The 24,409-nt window shown below is 44.7% G+C and overlaps 1 long non-coding RNA gene across 1 annotated transcript in view; it reads left to right on the top strand.

Annotated features, from left to right (window-relative positions):
• Window positions 1-24,409, top strand: part of LOC309631385 — a 657,985-nt gene that overhangs the window by 364,686 nt on the left and 268,890 nt on the right. The window lies entirely within an intron of this gene.

Genomic DNA, 24,409 nt, shown 5'->3' with positions numbered 1-24,409 from the left:
ACTAACAGTTGAGCTTCTCTAAAAATCATAGTGTGCAGTGGCCAGGACTCAGCCTCTATAATAACCAAACTGATGTCAGGAAGATGTATTTCCCAAATGTGGTGGATTCTCAATTCTGTTTTCCTCTTTAAAGCACAACTGTGAATCCTAAAGAGATCTCTGAATACGAGAAACATACAGAGGCTATAGAATCACAGACTACCAAGGCCAGACAGGATCTCCAAGTTCATCTAGCCAGACCCCCCTGGGAAGGTATCAGCTCAGGGAGGGAAAGTCTCCCCCAGGTTAGACTGTGGCAGAAGGTGGACTGAACCCCGGGTTCCCTGAACTGCCGTCCAGTGGTCCCACCATCAGAAGACACATTTAGTTTCCCTCCAGTTCCGGGATCCCTGAACTGCCATCCAGTTGTCCCACAATCAGATGACACATTTAGGTTCCCTCCAGTTCCGGGATGCCATGGCGGTAGTAGAAGTGGCTGTTACAGGAAACCCCGAGAAAGGCCCAGCACTCACCTCTATCTGGGAGCGAAGTCTGTCCCTGCCTTCCCCTCATGCTGCCCAGCTTCCTCCCAACCCAGCATCTCCTCTTCCACAGGACCCAGCCAAAGAGGACTTCTGTTCCTTTCCACATACACCAGGCTCATAAATACACAGCAGAAGCTTGTCTGCTTCCCAACTCTTTCTGTGTCACCTGAGTCAAAGGAGACAGAACAAAGACTCTGTGTGTTGGGTTCAAAATGCGCAAGGGGTGAACTCAAGGATAGAGTTAGGGTTCATGGAGTATGATGGGGGAGGCCAAGGTCTCTACCCAGAGCAATAAGAAAATGAACAACCATGCAGGGGAATCCATCATACTGCAGGGAGCCCATTTCTCGGTCTCCAGCCAGAGCTTTCTGTTCCTAATTCATAAGCGGCCCCTTTTTCAAGGCTCGGGAGCCCTTGACAGACTCTGGCTTCAGTTTCTTTTGTTTTGTTTTTATCTCAAGAAGAAAAGGAACTAGAAGCTTAGCTGAGAAGAGACTCTTTTAATCCACCTGGGGAGGGACTAGACCTCTTCGCCAGGCCACTCTTTGCCCAGGAGGCCTTCCTGGAGTCTGACACCTGAGAGTCCCCTCCCTGCCCCCAGAGAAGCCCGGTCCTCCTTTTCCAGAGGGCATGAGAGCCTCCAAGCTTGTCTGCCACCCACCAGCTGCCATGTCAGGGTATAAAACCGCCAGCCAGCCCACAGTTTCCCTAAACATGCTCCCAGATTATCTTACCACGGAGGGGTTATCTAACACAGAGATCTTGCTGCGTGGCTCAGGAAAGTATCCTGACAGCCACAGAAAGGTAAATTGAGACACAAACTCAGGCCAGCCAGGGCCAGTAGCAACATGGCCCTTGGCCTGGCAGTTCTCGCCTGTAAACAGCTCTCCTCTTCCTCTTGTTTTCCCCTCTCTCTGTTTTCTTTCCTAAGGATTGAGTTGTCATCTTCATTGTTCCATAGATGGAAAGGGAGGTCTATCTGAGCCGACGCCAAGCACTGTGTGTTCCTTACAGTTTGGTTTGGAAATAACTTGAAACTCTCTGCCCGCGCCCCTCCCCGCCCGCAAAACATCCCCCGCAGTCCCCCCAGCTCCTGTGATCTCTCCTATCAGAGCCCCATGAAGGCTGCTGCAGAAGCAGCGAGGCTTTTTCCAGTCCGCCCTGACCATATGCAAGCCAGAGCAGGCCAGTGGAAATATTGCCATCTTATCCGAGATTGGGGGAGAGAGTTTGTTGGGAGGGTGAGCGCTGGGAGGGAGACACAGCTCTGCTTACAGCCTCTCTGGGAGTCCTGAGGTCCCCGTGCACAGTTGAGGTAGAGTCCAGAGTCCCAATTTACTGAGTGAGGGCTGAGGATGACTACAGGCATGATGCCATCCCTCTGCCCTCTTGGGTCAGCCAGCACCTGGTAAGCTCCGGGAAGAACCAAAGGTAGAAGAGATGGCGTGTGATGAGGGAGAGGAGCGGGGTCTCACCTGGTGTGTTGGTCATTCTCCATTCGCCCTCCCCCCACCCCAGATCCACTCTCTGCTCTGTTCCGTGCCCTGGAACCCCTGGAAACGACTTCAACCACTGCTTTCTGGCACCCAGCAGGATTCAGCCACTGGGGCACTCCAGGAGGCAGCCGGAGAGTGGAGAAGCAGAGGTCTCTTCTCGTGCTGCATTTCTGGCATATCCCACCACCCTCACCCCACCCACCGGCCCCGGCTCCCCCAGACGGTCTTCACCCGGCCCTGGAAACCCTGTCCCCTCCCTTGTTTCTGCAGCCCTAAGGTGGTCACCGCTCCTGCTGCTGTGGGTCTCCAGGTGCCTCAACTTCCCCTGTGTACCCCTTTAACATCCTGCCCACACTCCTGTAAGCAGCCCCTCAGCAGAGTCATGTTTGAACCATCCAAGGTGGTTCTTGCCAGGACCCTGACTGAGGCACCCGGTATGTTCAAGGCAAGTGTGAAGGTTAAAAAAAGAGAGAAAGGGGCTGTTCACCCTGAGGAGGTCATGTGTGGTCCCGGAACAAGCAGCACCGCCTGAGGACTTGGTAGAAATGCAAATGTGTGAGCCCTGCTCGAGGCCTAGTAATTCCTCCTGAGCCCTACTGATTCTGAACCTCTGAGAGCGGGTCCCACAGCCTCAGTTTTAACAAGATTTAATTTTAACAATCTCATTTAACATCTCAGGTTTAGCAGTCACTTCTGGGTGATTCTGACACACAGGAAAGTTAGAGAAATACTGGTCTAGAACCTCAGAAGCTGTGGGTCCCAATGAGAAACACCTCCCTCTCTCTCTCTCTCTCTCTGCTTTCCCTGCCTATTCCTATCCCATCCTGAAGGGAAGAAGATAAGGGAACAGAGCATCCAGATTTTCCAAAATCACGGAAATTGGGTTTCTCTCCCCTAGGTCATCCAAAGATGACCCTGCAAGTGGCATTTACCACCTGGATGGTAGCTTAGGCTAAAGAGGTCATTGTGAGTAGACGGTCCCTTGCTGTACTGTACAAAGGGGATAGATGCTTTTTGATGCAGTCAGTAGCTGGTACTTGCGTGCCTGCTACTCTCTCAGATTCTTGGCACATAAACGCTGAAGATCAGCCCAGACTCTTTGTTCTCAAATGCATGAATCAACAGCACATTGGCCACAGAGACTGCCTAAGTGCTATCTTCCAGCTGTGCCTGGCTGTGTCACATGGACTGAAATGCTGTGCTTTTTCATGGTGAGGAAAGTTTTCTTAGGCTCTTTCTGCTGGCATGTGGCTCATTCTCACTCTCCTTATACCAGCCACTTGAGATCTAGTTCACATTTGCAATGGAAACACGTGGATTCCGGGAGAATGACAGACTTCAGTTGAAATCTGACTACCCATTGTACCAGCTGTGTGCCCACAACCAGCTACTTCATTCTGCATCCATCTCTTTCTTTTGTAAAATAGGAGTAATGATCTGTCTTTCAGAGTGGGGTAAGGATTAATTGAGATGACACGTGTACAGTGCCTTAGCACAAGGAATGGCACATACTAGGTGTCAATAAAAACTCCCTTTCTTTCCATTCCTTCTCCTGGAACACTATAACCCTGTATTTTCTAGAATGAAGAAGGGGTATATGGTAAATAGGGCAGAACCTGGAGTCAGATGGCCTGTGCTTGTCCCAGTGCTGCCACTTACTATCTGTATGTCTTTGGGCAATTTACTTAACCTTTATGCACCTCAATTTTCTCATCTATAAAATGCGGATGATAATAGTACCTACCTTATTGATGATTGTCATGTTTAACTCACGGCACATATAAAACCTGGGGTATCTATTTCACTCTGGATGTCAGCTGCTATTATTCATTATTAATAATATTATTATTGTGTATGCTAAGTGAAAAACTGAGATGCAAATGCTATCAGGGGGAGATCAGCAAATAGGGACAGTGGGGAAGAATATTTGCAATTGGGACAGCATTAATGTGCCTCTTTGTATCTTGCTCATCCCCAATGTTTGGGAAAAAATTAATATGTATCTTGAGTAAGAGTTTAGGACATTAGAGGCAAGAAGACCAGCAAAGAAAGGGTGAAGAATCTGGAAATAAGAGGAAGAGAGCCTGGATTGGGCTGGTGGTAAGAGAAATGGCAAAACTGGGCCAGATCCAAGGACGGGGTCTTTGAAAGGTCTTTGTCACAGGACACTTCCCATTGGTGAGTTTTTCCATTGCCTAGGAAAGAACCAGTCTGTTTTCCTTCTCTGGGTCCCTGCAGAGTTGCTGTCACCACCAGCCACTTTGTTCATGCCCTTCCCTACCCTGTGAAGTCGTTCCTTCTTTCTTCCCCTTCCAAACCCTTCTGGACCCAGCTCCATTCCCACTTCCTCTGGGACACTCCCTAGCGGATTCATTCTCCTCTTAACTCCTCCTTGTCCGTAGACCCCTATGTGGGCTGTGGTCAGCTCCAGGCCACTTAGCACAAATTTGTCTTCATTCCTAGCCAGTTTGCTGTGGTTTCACACATGCAAGTCTTCTTCCCCAAACCATCATATGATTCTTCCTAAGGGCAAGGACCGCATCTTCCATTGCTTCTGGACCAAGGCTCTGAAAGAGGTTAGACTGAGCCCCCAAGGAAACATAAGAGGTCCATGTGAAAGCTTTGAATAACAATAGGATCCTTTGCAGAAGACCTTTCCATTCGGATCTCCATCCCTGGAGGCTTCCTTGTTCTCAGATCCCTGGGACAAGTGAAAATGGGAAAGGAAAATGCAGCACAGTGTTCTTTTTCCAGTGTAGGGTCTCCCTTTCAGCATGTTTGCCTGGATCCTAACCCCACTGTGACCCCCACTCCCCAGAAAGCTCCGATGCCCTGAAGTTCTTCCTCCAGCCTCAGAACAGCAGTGGACAGAGGCGCCAACTAAGGACTTTCTCTTCAGTGCCCCTCCGTTTTCTCCCCTCGTCACAAATCAGCAGCAAGATGTTAGATGGCAGAATCAGGTTGAAATATGGGTTATATAACAAAGATATACGTTAATAAGAATTAATATAAAATTCTAAATTTCAAATCCAAAAACCAAGTGCAGAAGTATAACATGGTAAGACCTAATGTAAGTTGACTTCAGTCTCAATATAAAATAATAAATGTTATTACGAAAGTTAATGCAACCTAGATACACTGATGCATACCTAATGTCCAAAACAATGGAAGTGATACTTCCACTCTACTAAATGCATTAGTCAGAGCAGAACTAGAACACTTGGGATTTTTTTAAGAAGGGCATCCACCATAGACAGGGGAAGACAAAGCCAAAAAAGGGTCTATAAGCTGAATCACAAAAAGAATGCTAGAAGGAACTGGAAGCATTTAGCCTGGAGAAGAAATGTCTCATGGGGATATTATCCCTGTATTCAAATATTTGAAAAGTGTTCACGTAAGAAAGAGACTATTCATTCTGTTACTCCAGAATAAGGGAAAGCAGATTTCAATTCAAGCAGAAATTTCCTTTTATGTTCTTAAAAGGATAATGGATTACTTGGTGAGGTGGTGAGTTTCTCACCACTGGAAATATTAAAGAAACACGGTTCCTTTCAGAAACCTGTTACTTTCTCCAGGAGTCCACTGTCTCCTTGCTGCTCTTGGACTGTTCAGGATACCCCCACGGGGACACTCAGGGACAGGAGAGCAAGGTTGCTCCAGCAGAAGTGACTTATCCAGCTCTCCATCCCTTGGCCCATGAGGATGCAGAGTTGCTAGATAAATCAGACAGAATTAGGCTTGCTGATTGACAAGCTGATGGAAGACACACACACTTCTGCCCCCAGGAAACAAAGAAACATAGACAAGGCAAAATGTTCAATAGTGACCTGAAAAAGATTTCACTTTTGGGAAGAACTCCAGGCAACGAGCAAGGTGATGGTAGAGACTTTCAGAGGTCTGAGATGTCCACTTTGGTCTAATGAATCACACCAGGAGTAGTTGCTTAGTCCCCCTTCCATGAGAGAGATAGTAAGGTCAAAGCTTAAGAAAGTCAAGCAGTGGCTACATACACTCAAACTCCAGCTCTGCTACCTACTGCTGTGTGACCTTGCGCACAAGACTTTACTCATCCATGCCTCCCTGCCTCTTCTACAAAATAAGGACGCTGATGCTTTTAGTACTTGTGATGGTTAACTCTATGTGTCAGCTTCGCTGGGCTACAGGGTGCCCAGGTATTTGGGCAAACAATATTCTGGGTGTTTGTGTGAGGGCGTTTTTAGAGGAGATTAACATTTAAATCAGTAGACTGAGTAAAGCGGAATGCCCTTCATTATGTAGGTGGGCCTCATCCAATCAGTTGAAGGCCTGAGTAGGACAAAAGCCTGACCCTCCTGCAAGTAAGAGAGAAGTTTCCTGCCTGATGGTCTTTGAACTGGGACTTCAACTCTTTCTCATTCTATAGCAGCCTGCTGGCCTTGGGACTTGAACTGGGGCACCAGCTCTGCAGATTTTAGACTTGCCAGCCTCCATAATTGCATAAGCCAATTCCTTATAATGAATCTTTATTTTTACATGATAGATAGATAGATAGATAGATAGACAGACAGATAGACAGATAGATGAGAGAGACCTTACTGGTTCTCTTTCTCTAGAGAACCCTGGCTAATACGGTATCTATCTCAAGAGGTTATATTAAGATTAAATAAGATAATGTTACTGAAGGTCTTTTGATATATATCTGGTATATAAATGCTCAATAAATGCAAGCTTTTTTCTATAAGCCCACTTTTAAAGAGCAAACTCATCCAATCTGTTTTTTGTTGGTTTGTTCTTCTTTTGTTTTTGTTTTTTTTGGGTTTTTTTTGTTTTTTTTTTTTTTTGAGGGGAAGAGAAAGACTTGTAGACAAGGCTGTAAAGACTGTGGACACTTGTGATCACTCCCCTAGGAGGGGAATGGCTGCAGTCTGGACATCAGCAGTGTCCTCCAGAGCTCCTAAACTCTCCTGTCCAAGGACTTTCCTCAATGGCAAATGTACCCACCAGGTCTCTGGGGAGTTGCAGCCACATGCCCTGGTCTAGAGAAGGTCCCTCTTTGAGAAAGATAACAACACAGCCCTGAGACAAGGAGGAGATGAGAGGTTCCCCAGCAATGCCTGGCATCCGTCTACTACATTTCCCAAAAGACTGCCAGCTGTGCCCATCCTCCCTGACTCCAACACCAAAGCCTTGGTCCAAACTCTGGATACATCACACCTTTACCCCGTAACCTCCTCCTCCTTTGGTTGAGTCCCTCCCCAGTGAAATCATACCCATCATTCCAGAAGGGCTCACATCTACCTCACCCCTCCCCTGATGGGTTCTGACCATCCCAGCCACTATAATCACTTATTTGCCCCTTACAAGACCCTCGTGTATGATTTACACAGTCAATTCTCTTTTAATTTGCACCCACCGCCTTTTCTGAACCCCTTTACAAACCCCTTAAGGATAGAGACCCCTGTGTCTTACACCTTTCCCAACACCTAGTGTAGTTCCAAATCTAGTCAATTTCTTTGACTGAGTGATCAGTATCCTTGCTACTCCACAGCCATCAGCACCTCCTCAGTTTTTTCTAATCTGGGACACTGATGCCTAAACCTGGATGAGTATCAGAATCACTGGGGCACTCTTGTGAACTGAAGATTCCTGGACCTTACCCCAAACCTATAGAATCAGAACCTCCAGGGATGGGGCCTTGGAATCTGAATATTTTTAAGGGGCTCAGATGATTGTGATGAGTGGCTAGGTTTGGTAACCACTGCTCTTAGACATATAGAAACATTTTCCTATAGCTATGGACCTCCTCTCCAAATGACTCAACTCATCCAAGACCGTGTTGTTAAGCCAGCCTCCTTATGGCACCCACACACCATTCTCCTGTCCCTTGCCTTTTTCAATTCACCAAACAACCTTTTTTTTTACCCTCCTTCCTTCTACTTCCCTTCCTTTCCATGAACTTGCACATCCCTCCCCTCCCCAGCACCCCAGCTCCAGGTCCTCCTGAATGGACCCTCATGTGGGTACTGTCTCCGCTTTAGCCTTCTAACTAGCATGCTTCAGAGGAGCTACAGAAAATTTCTTAGTTTATATGCTGACTATTTAAGGATGGTTCATCCATGTGTTTGTTCCAAGATAAACACTCAAGAATATGGCTGATTAGGTAGAATATGCCTAAAATTCTACTTGTAGTCTGTCTCTTATCTTGCAATAAATCCTCAAATGGGAGTTTAAAAATCCTCATTTAAAGAACTTTAGTGCCTTTGAGATCATGAGAAGAGTTTCATAAAGATGTAATCTTCCTAAATGAGGTCTCCCATCCAAAGAACCAGCAGCCTTAATCCTTGCCTTTCAAGAAATATTTACTGGGCACTAAGTTCTAGAATACCAGATTTGGAAGGAAACTTCAATGCCATCTTCTCAGAGGGCTGACAGAGTCACAAAAAGTTCTTAGAACACAAACCAAGTGTTTGTAACTTTCTTTAAAATGTCTGTTGTCAAAGGCCACACCCCTTGTCTGTCCACTCAGACGTGGAAACATTTAATGCTCTTCCAAGACTGCATTAACCCTTCACACATTTGTGTCAGCTGTTGGAGGAATTTGACCACAGGTTATTGACCCTCTATGGCAGGTCCCTCAACAGTGGTACTATTGATATTTGGGGCCCAAAAAGTATTTATTGTCCTGGGCATTGTAGGATATTTAGCAACATCTCTGAAATCTTCCTACTAGAGGCCACTAGCACTCCTCCTCTCCCCCTCAGGGGGTAGGGGACAAAATGGTCCCCAGTGAGAGTCACTGCCCTTTAGTGTTCTATACAGTCCCCATCCTCCAGGAGCTCACAGTCTAGCTGGGACATCAATCCCTACACCATTACCCACCAAAACCCAGGACAATCTATCTAACAGGCCCAGGAAGAGGAAAGAGGGAGAACCAGCTCTGCCAAGGAGAGTCAGAAAAAGCTTCACAGCAGGGGTGATTTTGGGGGCAAGTCTCAAAAACATAAGGCATTTCCAGAGGAAGGGTATTTCAGGCTAAAGGAACAGCTTGCACCAAAGGCATGGAAGAGCATGGTGTATTCAAAGAACAGAAAACGATTCGGAGGACCTGGAGTTCAGAGCCCCTGGTGAAAAGTGACTAAGCTTGAAAGGCTTAACCGGATTGCTGCTAAGTCCTCTGACCCTTATGTTATCCTCCCACACCTGATTTTTAAAGTGAATTTGTTTTGGAGCAAATGGACCATGAGTACTAGGGAGAGTAAGTGGAGATCAGCAGGGCTGCATCACACGCTACTAAGTCAAGCCTTAGAGTTTCCATTCATCAGGCTGCTCCAAACCAAAGAGGTTGGAGCCACTATACTAGGTGTTAGAATGCTGACCTTAAACAACATCACAGTGAACACCAGCTCCATTCAAATACCTTTCCAGGTATTTCTGTCAATTCTCGGGAGTTGGGAGTGAAGTCTGGGGCAGACAGGCATTGCTGCTGCCTGACATGGATGGGGAGGTTAAGGAGGCAGCAGTGGCACAGCAGGAAAGATGGGCATGAACAAAGGAGGCTGGGCTGAGAGCCAGGCTACCAACTATAAGCCTGGCTCTGCTGCTGGCTGTCTGAGTCACTAGAATTCCCCAGGCCTGTTTCATCGTCCGTAAATGGAAAGAATTACAATAACTCTCTACAAGGCCTTAGTTAAGCCACATCACCTTGCTGGTCCTCAGTTCCTCCAGATGGTCAATGTGGGGGCTGAACTGGACCAGTGGTTTGAGAACATCTGGATCAGAGTCTCCTTCAGGAGTGATGAAGGCTATACCTTTTCCCCATGCCCCAGAAAAAAAATGAACACTGATGTCATTTCTTTCATTTAAGGGCATTCTCAGGACTCTCAGAAACTCCAGCTTAAGACCCCAGAACTAGACGATCTTTTCTAAGATCCCAGCGAACTCTGGAATTCCAAAGAGCTTGCATCCAGGTGTGCTTGAGTGGGGCAGTTTCCTGCTGATAAAAGGATGGAGCTACCCTGACAGAAGGCACTAAAGGTTTTTCCAAAAAAGAGAAGCTCCCTGTGATTGGCCATTGCCACTGCCCTTCCCAGCATCCCTGTGCTCCTTGCTATCAAACCATCCCTGCCCTCTTCACAGTCCCTTCTACCAGCCTAGTGGGCCAGCCTCTGTGCCCCTTCCTCTCATCACCCACTCACTCTGTGTCCCCCTGCGCGGGACAGATCACAGTGAAATAACTGCATATCTGTATCTGTACATTTTCTCCATGTGTTTAACTCTCCTTTTCTTTGTATCCTCCCTAACCCCTCACTCAGTCCCTACCCAGTTCGGGCCCATTGGCCATGTGTCCAGGGAAGAGAGAGGTGACCTCTGGAAGACACCTTCCAACTGACACATCTGATTCTATGTCACTGAGGAAACCTAAGACAGGAAAATGTTTATTAAAATCAGTGAAATCTAACAAGGGGGTGGGGACAAGCGAGAAAGCCTAAATTCCAGCACTCTCCCCATGGAGAGAGGGTGGAAAAACCCAGGCCTTCCTGCCTGGACATCCTCAGATCCCAGCCTCCCGAGAGCCAGAAATCAGTGGAAATGTATATATATTTTAATACACCCTCATTACAAATAAAAATAGTGTTACATCAATTCAGGGGTTGGTTGAAATGCATTCCAACTTTGCTAAACAGGGAATGCATCAAAACGCCTATAATAATAACAAGCAAGGCAGTCCCTCTGCCAAACTCGGACGGAGGGGAATTCACACAGCCAGGGAAAATCTGTTCTTCATCAATGTTTCAATATTTGAGGAAGCCGGGGACATTTTTCTGCAATTGAAGCAGATTGCCAGCTGCCAATACTATGATTTAATTCCTTCTTTTCTTCCCTCTCACTTGAAAAAAATTGCCGCAAGCATTTGGTGGGCCATCGAGGCCCTTGTGTAGCACAGATCATACCTAGATGGGGGGATGGGATGTAGGGGGAATAAGGAAGAGAAAGAGAGGAGGAACAAGAAAAAGCAATGGGGGGCATTGAGAGAGTGGGGAGAAGAGGGAACCAGGTGAGAGGAGCAAGGGCGAACGTGGAGAAAGAATGAGGAGGGGGAGGGGAAAGTACCAGCAAAGTAGAAAAATGAGAGAGGGAAGGACTGAGGGAAATGAGAAGGATGTGGGCTGAGGGAAGGTGAGCAGAGGAAAAGGCACGTACAGAGAAGGGAGAACAAAGTCTTAAAGATCATAGGAGTCAGCTTCCTCTTAGGTGTCAGGTAGGATGTGCAGGGGTGAAGTTATTTGCCCTGTTGAAGTACCAGACCCTCCTGACTCCAGCCTGATGCTCTCCACTCTTCAGCAGGTAGAAAGCAGAGTGAAGAGAGGGGAATTAAGAAGACCAAGATGAGAACTTGCATGTGTGCACATCTGCATGGGGTGTTTGGCTTCTTCAAACACCCACATTATCTAATATAATCTAATATTCTAAAATCTAACAGCATCTGATATTCATAGAGCCCTGATTCTTAGACCCTGGGAGCTTCTCATGAAATGTACCTCAGACCTAGAGGACACTATTTGCTCCCTCAGCAGATCATAAATGGTAGAATCAGAGAGCTGAAGTTTATCAGGTTGTCACCGAGCTAAGGCCTGGCCTCTGGGTGAACCTCCAAGCCTCATGTCCAGGCCTCTGGTTTCCCAGGATGGTAAATATGCTGACAAGATGCACCCCTTGGGTGCCTGGAAACCCCAAACTCCAGGGTGCCAGTTCTAGCTTTGGAAGACTCAGTCACCCACTCAGAGATGAGGGACTTTCTAGCTTAGGCATTAATTACCAGTTTTCAGTCTGTCATTTAGTTAATAGTATTGTCCAATGTTGATTTATTTTGTTAATGGTATTGCAGTTTTGTAAGACATTAATATTCAGGACAACTGAGTCAAAGATATACAAGATCTCTCTGTACAATTTTTGTAAGTCTTATAAAATTCTCTCAAAATTAAAAAAAATAAAATAAAACCTTCATAACGATCTCAAAAGCCAGGTTTGAATTTAGAAGTGTCTATCAGTATCTGGGCCCCAGCCTCTGGACTCTGGTCAGTGACTCACCTCTCTCCTCTTCCCTCCCCAGCTCCTTCCCATACAACAACGAGACCTACACAGACACACGTGGACGCTCAGGGCTTCTCTTTCAAGCTCAGGCCACAGCCCCCTGACCCTACATATAGCCTCTCCTTGGCCACACTGGGGAACAGAAAGGCTCAGGGCGATTTGGGCAGGGAATTTCAGAGTCTTGGGTGCCAGGAACAGAAGCAGGTGTGACTCACAGGCTCCAAGGAGGCACATTTTTAGCATCAGTCCCTGAGAAGGGGCACAGGGAAAGAACCTGGAGGTTAAGGATGACTTATCGGCTTCCTCTGTCTCCATAAAGACAGAGTCTCTGCACGCAGTGTGAGGGGGTAAGTCCTGTACCCTTCAGACTCTGCCCAGACATTCCCCCTCCACCCCATCTGCTTTTAGGAAGCATCCCCGGTTTCACTCCATCCCCAAACACAGAGGTCCATGCCCTTCTCTATTCCACATCAACTCCTTGAACTCCTATTGATGCCCTGATTAGAATTATTTGTGTTCCAGTCTGTGTCTCATCCACTAAACTGAGAACTTCTCAAAGGCAGGGTCTCTATCTCATTCATTCCCGTGCTCCCAGCCCCACATTTAGCACATAGGTAACTGATGGTTAAATTGTTATATCCTCAGAGAGTCAGGAGAGCACAGCAAAGAGGTCAAATTACATTGTCTGGAATCAGGCAATCCTGAGTTCAAATTCTGGCTCACGCACTTAATCGCGATGTGACTGTGAAGAGTAATTTAATATCTCCGAGGCTTATCTTCCTCCTCAGAGTCATCATCAGAATTGAATGAAATACTGCTGTTGAAGCACTTGTCAGAGCATGCAGTAAACACTCAATAAATGCGTTGAGACGGCAAGATCAGGCTGCCAGTATCACGGGCCAGTCCACGGATGAGCTGGTCTGCTCACACCTCAATGTTATCTTTTTTAGGTACAAGGAGAGCCTCAGCAGATAGATGAGGTAAATCCATCCAAATGACCAGAAAAACTAGAAAATCAGCCCCCTACCCACTCCCAGAAGAAATAACCCAGAGTATGTCCCGGCCCCAGCAGCTGCTCAGCGGCCCCTCTCTGTAAACTCAGGCCAGCACAATGCCGCAGGCCCTCCAAGCCCGCTGCTGACTGATGGGGCCCCAGACACTTTCTAGAGAGCTGACACTCCATAGTCTCTGGCTGAGGCCCCCGTATCTCAGGGTGGCTGGTGACAATGGTGAGATACATCGGGGAGCTGACAAGGAAGAAAAAACTGTTTTCAAGAGATCAACACATCAACACCTGCTAGTCAAAGCTAGCTAACTCTGGCAGCCTGGAATGCCAAACAAGAAAAAGGCATGAAAGATGGATCCCAGGATGGCAATCACAGAGACTGAGGTCTCAGAGCAGATGGCCCTGTGTGGTCACAGAAGGGGAAGGTGTGACAGCTCAAGTCTGGACCAAATCCATCCCAAAGGCGATTAAAATGACAAAAAGCAGAAGGAGTAAGAAAGTAAGGGATGAAAGTCAAATCAAATTCAAACCCTAAAGCCAAAAAAAAGTTTTTTAAGAGAAAAACATCTAAGCAAATTAAATTTACATGCAAGAATGTAACAGGATAAAGAGCATTTCTGAAATGTAAAGTTTAAAGATTACAGACGTAACTAAGTATAGACAGTCAGGGTCTAGTTCTGGGAGAGTAAAGCAGTGGTGTTCTAAAAAAGTTGTTCTCCCTCCAGGCTTCCTTCTTCTGGGCCCCATTCACACATTTGTAAATGTGCTAGTCTACTGCAACCATATATTTTCTAGAACAAGTTCTGATTTCAAATATTCTATCCTTTTTTGTCCATGGGTACCAAATATTTCATGGGATCCTGATTTGGGAGTTCAGAAAATGTATCCAGTATAATATAATACTGATCACATTATAGATTGACAATTATATACAGATCTGTCTCCTCCTTTAGGTCATGAGCCCCTTGGAGGCAAGGATATATGCTAGTCTCCTTTTTATCCCCAGTTCTTGGCCTGGGACCCAACATACAGTGGGTTCTCAATAGACATTAATTGAAGAATAAATGAATGAATGAATGAACCATTTTGTCCCTGTAACAGGATATTAGTGGAAAGACAAGACACTTTGGGATCAGATAAACTTGGATTTGAACCCTGATTCTGTCTGGCATTGGCCGAGCTACTAAGTAAAATAGTATATCTGTAAAACGAGATAATAATTTTTGACTCATGGGATTGTTGTGAAAATAATGAGAGTGTTGTATGTAAAGCACTCTGCAGAGATTTTAAATTGCAGTGTAACTTACATAAAGTGGGCAAATCTTAAGTATATGGCTCAATAATTTCCTACACACTCATAACCACCATACCACCCAGATCAAAATATAGAATATTGCCATCAGCCCCAGAAAGTTCCTAGGGCAGTTTTAAAACATGGTTGCAAATTCTTTGACACTTCTGCCATTGAGAGGTGGGGTCCATGTTGCTCTCTCTGAATCTGGGCAGGCTTGTGATTGCCTTGATGTGGAATCCAGCAGCAGTGATACTGGGTGACTGCCAAGGCTACACCAGTTAAAGGCCATGTAGCTTCTGCCTTAGTCTCTGAACATTCATTCTCAATGCCCTAAGCCCAAGTAAGAAGTTTGACCACCTGGAGTCACCGTGGTGGAGAGACCACATGCAGGTGCTCCAGTCAAGAGTTCAGCTGAGCCCCGCCTCCTAACCAGCTCTGCAGGTGTCAGATATGCACGGAATCTGTCTGGGACCCTCAAGGCCAGCCTACACATCAGTGCCACATGGAAAAGAAGAATCTCTCAGTCAAACCCTGCCTGAATTCCTGACCCACAAAATTTTGTGATAGAATGATCCAGTCGTTGCTTTAAGCCATTAGTTTAAGGGTAGTTTGTTACTTGACAACAGATAACTGGACAGTTTTTACGTGCCCATCCCCAGTCAATAACATCTTCCTTCCCTCTCTGAGATAATCATGTTTCTAAAACTTACCATCATAAATTCATTTTGGCTGCTCTCAAACTTCATATAAATAGAATCATCCAACATGAAGTCTTTGTGACTGGCTTCTTTCACTCAATATACTGCTTCTGAGAATCCTCTATGTTGTTGTTTGTATCAGCGACTTTTCATTGCTAAATAGTATCCATGTTATTAATATACTATAACTTGTTTACCTGATCTCCTGTTGAGAGGCATTTGGATTGTTCCCAGTTTAGGGCTTTTACTAATAAACCTACTATTGAACATTCCTAGGCAAGTCTTTCTTAAACATATATTTCCATCTCGCTTGGATAAATGCTTAGGAGTGGAATTGTTGGGTCATAGAGTAAGTGTATGTTGATATTTATTAGAAAATTCCAGTTTTCCAAATGGATTGCAGCATTCTGTACTACCACCAGCAGCTTATGAGAGCTCCAGATGTTCCACACTCTCACCAGCACTTCATATTGTCAGTCATTTTAATCTTAGCCATTCTAACATGTATACTGTAATGCCTCTGCTAATTTATTTTGCGCTTCCTGATGTCTAATAATATTGAGCAACTCGTTGGCCACTTGGATATCTTTGTGGAAATCCTGTTCAATCTTGTGCACATTTTTTTAAATTTTTATTGGAGTATAGTTGATTTTTTGTGTGTGTGCACATTTTTTAACTGGGTAGTTTGTTTTGTTATAAATGAGTTGTAAGAGTTCTTTGTATATTCTGGACACTAGTCTTTTGGCAACTATTTTCTCCCATACCATAACTTGCCTTTTTTACTTTCTTAATATTATCTTGTGATGAACAGAAATTCATTTCTGAGTTTTGATGAGATCCAATTTATCAATTTTTTTTGAGGTTTGTAAATTTGTGGCCTAAGAAATCTTTGCTCACCCCACAGTTACAAAGATATTCTTCTATGTTATCTACTGGAAGTTTTAACCTTTTTGCTTCTGCATTTAACTCTATGACTCATTTCAAATTAACTTGTATGTATGCTATGAGGTAGGGGCTAGAGTTTCTTTTTTTTATCCTCCATATTAATATCCAGTAGTTCTAGTACCACTCACTGAAAAAAACTTCCTTTCCCCATTGAACAGCATTGGTGCCTTTGTTGAAAAACAAGTGACCATATATATGTGGGTCATATATATATGGTCACTTGTCCATCATTCAAGATAATTATCTCTGTAATTTGCATGATTTGAGTCTTTAAAATCCCAAATATCTGTCCATGATATAACAAATTGAACTCTGTTCTCAATTTATACCTTGGGGTTCTGGAATTCATTAAGTCTCGATAGCAGAAATGCCATGGGCTAGAAGTCAAAAGACCTGGTTTACAGATAATTCCAGTGCAACAAACATCTGCTAAGGGCCTTCTCTTTGCCAGGCAGGATGTGTGGGTGTGTTAGGGGAGGGGAGAGTGTAGAAAAGAAGACACGTTCCTTGTCCTTAAGGACTTGACAGCTGGACTGCAGATCGAATGACCTGAGACCACTTTTACTGATCCCATGTTGCACAAAGAACCCTGGAACCCAGAGTGGGGAATTTGGAGGATTTTTTACTCCTCAGTAGTTACAGAAATTTTAAGACACTAGTCAGTTCTCTACCAGTTGATGTTGATCAATATGTGCCTTAAATTTCCCTGTTGTTGAAGAGGGATTAAGAATATCCTCACTCCTGTGCTAATTCATATAAATGCCTAGCTCTGAAATTGATATCTAGTAAGTGCTTAATATGTCAGCTGTTATTATCATTATTATTCTTCACAAGGCTGTGATGAGGATAACATCATAGCATCACATAATCTCAGGGTTGGAAGGAATCTTCCAACTGGAGATAAGCAGTTAATTATCAGAATTGCCTGGAAATATTGTTTAAAAATACCAGACCCCAAGGATTCCCTTCTTTTGTCCCCTGGTGAGGCCTGTATTTGGAACAAAAATCTCTGGATATTCTGTGACCAACCAAGTTTACAGACCACCAACTGCTGGCACAACTGAAGAGAAGTGGAGATGGGAAGATGCCTAAATTGTCTTAGAAATGTTGTTATTGTACAAGTGTAATTGGTTTAATTGGACAACGTGGTTATATTGGTAAATACTTCCAAGAGAAATAGCTAGCACTGGACAAAGCTAGGGAAGGAAAATGTATGAGATAGGAAGGGGCTGGAAAAGGAGGTGGTTGGGTGCCAGAGACACATTTCAACAATTTCACAATTACGTAAGACCCAAAACCAATTTACATCAAGCTAGTGATGCAGGAAACCAACAGGTCTGTTAGCCAGTTCAAATTTCAATATGAAAAAAAAAAAAAAATCAGAGCCAAAAACAAATTGAGTGCAAGATAAGTCAAGCTGATAGGGCAAACCCCTAGAAAAAATGATTTTAAGAAGAGTGGCAAATTTCAAATTCTGACTGAGGCATGGCAACCCAGCAGGACTGCTGGGGGTCAGGGCAATTCTAATGTTGGGAAAATCCTGCCGATGACAAGCCAAAGAAAACGGACTTTGAGTTTGCTAATGGAACAACGCAGGGAGGGGTTGGGGCTGGTTTTGCCTGCAGTGAAATTTTCCGGGGGTCACACAGATTTCTCTTTTCTTTTCTGAGTTTCAGGGTGCCTGAGCAGATGGCTGGAGCACTGAAAGAGAGCGAGTAAAGAAGGGTCTGGCTGAGAAAAGCAAAGTGGTGTGAAAGTCTCTAGGTCAAGACTGAGACCAGGAGCCAGAATGACTCCACCCCAAAATCTCCAGAGGACATTCCACAAGCACACAGCCTCGTGGTATAGGAAGAGAAGTCCAGGGCTGGAAGGCGGGAGGCCTTGCTTCAGCTGCTGGCAACCAGAGTGACCTTGGGCAAGCCAGGTCCATTCCCTCGGCCTCCACTTTCACATCATCACTGGCCGCGTGTCATTAGATCCTATAGTCATGACCTAGAAGTTCCCTTGAGTACTAGATGGCATTTGATGGCTCCCCAAGTCTTACTGAGAGATCAGGGGGCCCACTGGGGTCACTAAAAAATGCTTTGTCCACAAAGCTTCACCCACTTTTCCTCATATCCAGCTGTGCCTCTCAGAATGGCTGGCTGAGCCCACAGTGGGAGCTGGGGAGGGACGGTGGGGCCTCCACAGGTCTCCCCACCAGCAACAAGCCTTCTCTATGTCTGAGTATCAGAGGACCTTGGAAACACTGGTGGAGTCTCTGCTAACATTTCCCCTACTCCAGCCCCACCCCCAGTTCCCAGCATCACCTCCTCATCTGGGCTGGGGAAATGAAGACTTATCCACCAGGGGCACTTCTGCTCTGGAAAAGTCAAAGAAAGCACTGTCCTGCGTGTCCAGAAAGCCAATAACATAAAGTGTATTTCATCTGACAGTCTGAAAATGCTTAGGCAGGTACTAGAATGGCAAATCCACAGTTAAGGGAAACTAGAGTATTTGGGAGATAACTCCCAATCCTATTCTTTTGGGATTCACATTAAGAGCGAGAGTTATCTTTAAGAGACAAAACTTGGCACTGCTGTTCTCTCTCTTTCTCTTACACACACACACACATTGTTGACACCATGCCTCACCACAGCCACAAAGTCCAACAAGACTCCCCCACCACCCAGTAAAGGCTGAGGAAGAAGTTGATTTTGTTCTTTGGAGCATTTTCTCTGCCTTGATTTAATGGCTTCATGGTGAGGTGACATACATCTTAAAGAGACCAATTACTGACTAGGCTGTCCGGGGGACTTCCTAAACCCTATCAGCTTTATGAAAAGTGGCAAGACCAACTCGCTCAGTCAAAATCTCTGGAAATGGTGATGCCTCTTCATTCTCCCTTCCCATGAAAAGCATGCCACCATTTTGGAGGGCTGGAGTTGAAGATCAAATGAAACATAATAATAGTGACCATGATCGTGATGTTATGGATGAATCATTTCACCCAGCGTTTCAGAAGAAACACTCTCTGGACCCCCTTTCACCCTTGAAAATGTTCCTGTAGTTCCCTGGATCGAGCCCACTGTCATATGTTGGGTGGGACACAAGGCAGAGCAGTTCCATACTTTGAGCCTCAGGGCCCTCTATTGGCAGGTCACCAATTTGACTCAACTTAGAGAGACCTGAGGCTGTATCTATCCCTGTTTTCAGCACCTGGCACAATGTAGGCAGGCAGTTGTTTGTGGAACCGATTTTCAAGTTCAAGTTGATGGCCAAGTTTTTGGACATATCAGTGCAATATAATCTCAGAAGACATTAAGACATAGACAAATTTAACCTGTATGGAATAGACACAAAGGCAACCAAACCAAGAATAGATTTCTAGCAGAGTCATCTAGTGCTTTTGTCCCTCTCTTAAGAACAAAGTTACAGTATTTTTCCTTGTTTTTAATTTGAATATTCTGACTATCATAAAAGCCCACTTTCTCCTTTTGAGGGAAGGGAGAGGGTTTCCTAGTAAACAGAGAATAACCCACCAAAACCCATAACATGAAATAATTCATAACCTAGAAAGACATACAGAATTCCTCAGACTATATTGCCTATAACTTGCAAAATATCTATAGGTTCAATCTTCTAAAATTACTTCTTTTCCCATGTTTTGAGAGATAAATCCCCCAAATGCCTTTTTATAGTCACAGCCATGTCCAATGTGTTCCTGAGATCTCAAAACCTCAAATCTAATATTGTTGGTGGTGAACCCAAAGGTTCTTCTTCCTCTACCATGAGAAGGTCTACACAGATCAGTTCCACCAAATAAGCATTCTTATCCAGGAAGGACAGGATTCACTGTACACAAACAGTGAGCATTGAGTATTTTAAACATTTGCCATTTTTTCAGACAAGAATTCAACCAGCTAATTTCATACCACACCCAGTCTTCTTCATGCAATAGCAACCAAATGGTATATAGGAATCTAAATTGTTGGAGCTTGGTACAAGATGCCCCACCCAATGGAGATCGTGTGTGTGTGTGTGTGTGTGTGTGTGTGTGTGTGTGTGTGTGTGTGTGTATGTAATGGTGAAGACAGAGAGGGGAATTTTTGCCATCCTAGACTTGCTGGAAATGCCGTGATTTGTTTTGTCCTCATCTTAAGTAAACTGAATTACAAGCTGGAAATATGTCAGTTCCTTGAAGAAAGAGGTGTACAAGGTACATTCCATCCCCAGATCAAATTAAACAACTTGCTCCAAAGAGATCCACTTTCACACACACTGAAGTTCATCTGAACTTCCCTGCAGTAAGCAAGGACTTTGCTGGGCAGAGAAAGCCATATTTTCCAAATACCCAGTCCCTCCTCTGAATCATGTTCATTTTTCCCTGAATATTTTGCCCATTCTTACAATTGAGGGATTATTAAACTAATATTTTCTCCTGCTTCTTTTTTCCCCTCACTCTACTTCTTTTCTAAACCACAAAGGAGAAATTTATTCTCAAAGTTCAGAGAAACTAGGCAATCTGAGGAAAGTTCTTCTGACTTTGAAAAGTATGCCAAGCCCAGGAGAGTTCTAGAGAATTTTCACCACAGTTGGATACACATGTGGCTAGAGCTGAGTGCTCCAGTTGGCTTCACTTGCCTTCACTCTGGGTTTCCCACATTTGAGCTACTATTGGAGTGTAGGAGACCTCTCCCAGCCTTTTTGAAAACCAGTTCTGAGAGCTGGGTGACTTATAGGACTGCTTTAGACAGCTGCACCAGGACATGAAAACTCCCTTGGCCATGTGTGATTGGCTCCACCATTTTAGTCCTTTTGATGGTTTTTAAATCCATGTTCAAACATCTTTCCAACCTACCAGTTTCTAAAGTTGTAAATTTCAGCATTAAAGGTTCAATTATATTCAACAAATCATGTACATGCAATCTGATTCTTTAGCATCAGAGATCTTCTCTGCTGGACTAAGAACAGTCTGAAGATTGAGAGCATGGCTTTCATCTCTGTATCACCAGAGCTTAGCCCAGTGACTGGTACATAGTAGGTGCTTATTAAAGACAGTTTAGCAAAAGAATAAAGCAATGAGTGAAGGCTCAACATAGACCCAGCTCTAGCTAGGCAGACCCTGTAGAAGGAAGTAGAAAGGAAGAGAGAAAGGAAGAAAAAGAGGGAAAAAGGGAAAAAAGGAAAGAAAAGAAGTAGCAGCAAAATATACAACATTGGTTCTCCAGAAAGATAAGATTTTCCTGCATGAAATAATTGGGGAACAATGAAATTCAGCATATATAATTCCCTGAGCTGAAAGATAAATAAATCAAATGAGACAGTAAAATTGAGTTTTTGCAGGCGTGTGTGTGTGTGTGTGTGTGTGTGTGTGTGTGTGTGTGTGTGTGTTTTAGGGGAGGGATGGGTTGGGGAAGGAAGGTAAAGACCACATAGGCTACTGACAAAGGGTTGCTGGTCTGATTTTGCCAGGTCAGCTATATCTATTCATCACACTCAGTTAATTGCTATAGTCTGGACTCCTTTTTGCCTGAGTAAACAAAACCTAAAAGATTTTTAAAGTTTACACCTTTGTTTTCTTAGCTCTTCTGAATGTGCTGTCAGCCAAAGGCATTGGCCGCACCCCTCTCTTTCAACACTCCCCAGGGCTTTGCTGTGTTTATCAAGCAAAGAACTGGTGTGCAGCAAAGACTGTCTCCAGCTCTGGGGAAGCTGTTCTGTTGACTTGCTAACTTGTTTGAGGAACTGACAAAATCAATCTTCTCTGTAGGAATCCACAGAGGTGATCGTAGCTCCTCAAGTCTCCCTCACTCTTTGTCTCTTTGAATGGATTAATCCAGCCCCTCTCCAGGTGAAGGACACAACTGATGAGTCTCCCTTCCCCATTTCTTTTTTGGCCTACTCACTGTCATTGCCATGCTGTCAATTTAATTCCATCCCTAGATCCTGAAAATTTTGCTGCGTGCTCACGGCAAACCCATCTATTTGACTTGCTTTTCTTACACAAATGTTGGGTGTAAGGGCATTTCACTTAAACATCTAGAAACCCATCAAATGTCACAAGTGCAGGCCCACACACGCATACAAACAACTTGAAAAATCCCATTCTTAACAGAATTCTGAAGTCCTGCTTCTCCCCAAGAAACCCTTACACACTACACAGGGCTTCTGCCTCTATGCCCTAGAAATCGCTTTGAAAGAAACTGCTTAGAAAATTGAGCAAACCAAGAAGATGCTGGTAAAGAGGAAGGTCCCCTTGTACTACAGACTAAAAGAGAATGTGTGTTCCAAGAAAATGCCACCATGGTTTGTCATTGTCTAGACTGATTATGACATTCCAGTAACACAAATATATTTATCTTTGAGTTCTGCACAATGTATATATAAATCTTACACATTTGTTCAACATTTACTGCCATTATTTATAATGGTCTGAGAGTACTGCAGATGTTAAGACCATGCTATCTGTTTTACATCAGAAACTTCTGGAAGATAAGGACCCAACTCTGAGCGATGTCTTCAGACACAGAGGTTTGTAACGCCAATCACACATCAGATTCATCAGGAAAGCTTTTTTTTTTAATATTGACTGCCAGCCCACCCCCAAATTTCTGAATCGGGAGGTCTGGGAGGGGGAGGTCTTAGGATCTTTGCTTTTAACCACATCCCTCAGTAATCTTCTGCACCCAGCTCAGCCTTGGTGCGGGGAGTAGAGTCAGGACTCACAAGCCAACTAACACAGCTGGGGTTGTTATGAGGGTCTTCTACATGGAAAAACATCTGCCAGCCTCCAGATCTCTCTGAAGGCGGTACTCCCCACAGTATTTATGAGAACTAGGTGAGGGAAACCCCACATTCCCAGGGAGTGGAAAAGATCTCAAAGAAGGCATTTCCTGAGTTAAGAATCCAAAAGATATTCATGGTAGAGATCAGCTCACCTTGCTCCTTCCAGCAATGTCAACCCCTTCCCCCACCCACCCTTCGCCCCACTGTCCTTCCACCTGTGGGCTTCCTGTGGACACTAGGGGGGAAATGAAATCCTGAAAGGTTGTTCAGGATTGCTCCAACGACCCACCCAGTTTCCAAAATTACCCCTGCTTATGTTTGTTCCTATCCAATATCTACTCAAGCTCTAGCTTCTCACCTCTTCTCCATCCCCAAAAAAGACGTTGCTCCAGCTACTGCCATTCGCAGTGAGGACAATCTTGAGCTGTACACAAGTCTCTTCCCTTATTTCATTCTATGTTATAAAACCCAGGGGAACCCTGGAGGCTAAAACCACTCGTCCCCCACCCTCTATATCACCCTCTTCCTGGACATTGAAAGAGAATAGACATGATGGGCTCTGAGAATCCTTCTAATTCTCACTTCTTTATCCTCTACTCTGGCAACATTAGCCTCTCTTTTGCTGCCTTGGTTTTTTTCTGCAGTTTTCCCTTTTTATGCTGTGCAGACCCCCAGCAAATCCTAAAATGCTATCCTTTAGCAAAGCAGAAAGACCTCAGTCATGATGCTAAACTGACCTCATGCTGGGCTTTCAGACCCTTTCCTCTTTGAAACTATTCCAGAATCTATCACTTCAGGGACATGAACTCTTGTCTCTAAGTTCTTTACAGCTATGGTCTCATTAGCGTCTACAAGAAGATCACTTACTGCCCTTCCCCATGACCTGCAGCTACATTTGTCTGCAACCCTAAATAGTACTGGCTTCTCCTTTTCCTTCTCCCACCCACCATTCCTCATCCCTCAGCCCTGGGTCAGCCAGTGATAAGTCAAGGGCAAGTACGAAACAAATTTACAGTCCCCCCCTTCCTGCCCCAGGTCTCTCTTAGTGCTAATTTTTTCCAGCTTTCTCCCTACTGTTTGCATATTTGTATTTGGGATTCCTGTCTCACAGATGTATTTGTTTGTCCAGTTCCGGGCTGGACTTTGTTAAGTTCCTGTCTCTTCCCACCAAGGAAGGATCTTTAAATTTGGAAAGTTCTGTCCTGGAATCTTTGCTGCTGTCCACCAACATGTCCTGTTCCGGAATCCGTACATGGCTTGGAAAGGAGGTTGGAGAGAGATGAAGCTCTGCTCTCCAGTGGTTCAGTCTGCAAGTAATCAGCCAGTCCCCTCCACCACACACACCAATATTGGTGACCAACGTTGCAGCTGCTACCATCACTCCTCCTGGCCTCTGGCCATTTCTCCAGCAGGGAACTGGCTGCAGTGCCTCCCAAAATAATCTGTCCACATCGCAAATTGAAATTTACAAGGAGTCCTATCACATTTTTCCTAAAATATCAAATCTATAACATCTACAGAACTCCTTTCATCCTATTATTGAGTAATTCTGCAAATGGAAAAAGAATAATGGAAAAGAAAACCAACCCATCCTCCACCCACCCACT

Source organism: Balaenoptera borealis, assembly GCF_965194805.1.
Source record: "Balaenoptera borealis genome assembly, chromosome: 6".
Lineage (NCBI taxonomy): Eukaryota > Metazoa > Chordata > Mammalia > Artiodactyla > Balaenopteridae > Balaenoptera > Balaenoptera borealis.
This window is presented reverse-complemented; position numbering and strand designations above follow the sequence as displayed.